The sequence below is a fragment of the Pteropus vampyrus genome, unplaced genomic scaffold, assembly GCF_000151845.1.
Source record: "Pteropus vampyrus isolate Shadow unplaced genomic scaffold, Pvam_2.0 Scaffold487, whole genome shotgun sequence".
NCBI lineage: Eukaryota > Metazoa > Chordata > Mammalia > Chiroptera > Pteropodidae > Pteropus > Pteropus vampyrus.
The window spans coordinates 150004-151793 of NW_011889268.1; positions in this window are offsets into that span (position 1 = coordinate 150004).

Consider the following 1790-nt stretch of genomic DNA (forward strand, 5'->3'; position numbering starts at 1 on the left):
TGGGGCTGGGCTGGGCGGGGTGGGTCTCAGAATCACCTGGAGGCAGGAAGTAGGAGCTTTAAGAACCTTCAACCTTAAACCACGTCTCAGCTGCTCAGCTCCAGACCACACATTCTAGGCCGATCCCTCAGTTAAGAACTAGGATGTCACATGGCTTCTGTGCCACCCTTCTGAAGCAAGAGCGGGGGGACCTACGAGAGTCCTGTAGCCATTTCCTTTCTACACGCTCCTCGACACGGTCGTGAAGGCCAGTGCCTGGATGCTGCCTGTGGAAGCCGGCACACCTGGGCATGCAGAGGTGCTGACGTTCGGACAGGCCTGCCTATAAGCAGGACGAGGTAAGCGGAGTGGGATCGAGCACTTATTCTGGGGTGCAGTGCACATCGGGGAAAGCAAGCCTCGGAGGAGGGCTTTCTAGAACTCAAGGATGGCAGGAATGTCTTGGGACCCTCTGCCCAAGAGCAAGGAACAGCAAGGAGAGTCTCAGAGCTCAGAGGCAAAAGGGACTTACTTCTTCAGGGTGCCCGAGGCTGGCCCTGCCCCAGCCCCTTTCCCGAACATCGAGGCAGCACTGACCGCCAGCCACGTTTCCTGGACCGCGACACACGATTGCTATTGTTCCCGTGATTAAGCGGAGGTGATGGTTCGTTTAAGTGAAAGACCGAGCCACGATGTCCTCAGGCCGCAAGCACAGTACGTCTCCGCTACGCTCGCGGGTGAGTTTCGCCCACACTTGGAAGGACGGGGAGAAGGAAGCGTGAAAGGAAGCGGCAGTGGCCGTCGAAGAGGCTGCGGTTAAGTCTCGAGGCTCAGATCTGCCCTGGACGCCCCAGCTCCACGCAGTCATTGTAAATCACGAGTTTTCCATACGGAAACCCAGACGCTCTTTTAACTGTCTATTTCACGTTTTCCGTAGATCATTTTCTAAAATCGGATAACCCGGAGACTAATTTATTTGCTTGTCACTTTTCCATTGGGAGGTTGAATTCATTTCTGTTTTCATTACCGGTACACAGTGGCGTGTCCCAAATCGCCTTGGCCCAAGTCCCACGCGGCCAAATGTACAGCATTTTAATAAGTTAGCTCTTTGCTCTGGGAGGAATTTATAATGAGTAAAATAAATCTTCTTATCTTGGAGGTAATGCCTCACTCGTACCAGCTCAGACACACACACACACACACACACGGCCGTAAAGAGGAGGGTAGCTCGAATGTGAGACCAAAGTATGTCGTTTACATGCGGCCACACGATAAGCCGGGATTCTTTCTGGAAGAGTTCAATGCTGAGGTTGTTGTGCATTAGATGATAAAAAGTGCCCTTCCTTCCTGCACGCTCCATAAACTGCCGACTTGTCGGAGGCTCCTTAACTAATGCGAGCCTCCCGGCCATCAGAAACAAAACACCACTAAGTGGACAGAAAAGTCAATGATCGATTCCCTTTTAGGAAGACCATAGGACGCCTGCGTGGCACGATTTGCTGACCTTGCCATCAAAAAACCACAGTCTGCAGTAACACTGGCCTGGGACCCTTCACGCCAGGAGCGGGGCCTGCCCTGGGCCTGATATTCTCACCTGTTCTGTTGGAAGAAACAACCCCTCCCCCCTTTATAGTCTGGAAGCTGAAGGCATCGATGAGCTCTGAGCTTCCGCATCTGTGGGAAAGTCTCAACGCGATCGCATGTAACGAGCTTAACTCTTTCCACAAAGGATTTGGGACACGCTCACTCAAATGCACGGCCACGCGTCCCTCTGTGCCTAGCATGCGGTGCTTGGCCGGTCAGGGTGCCTG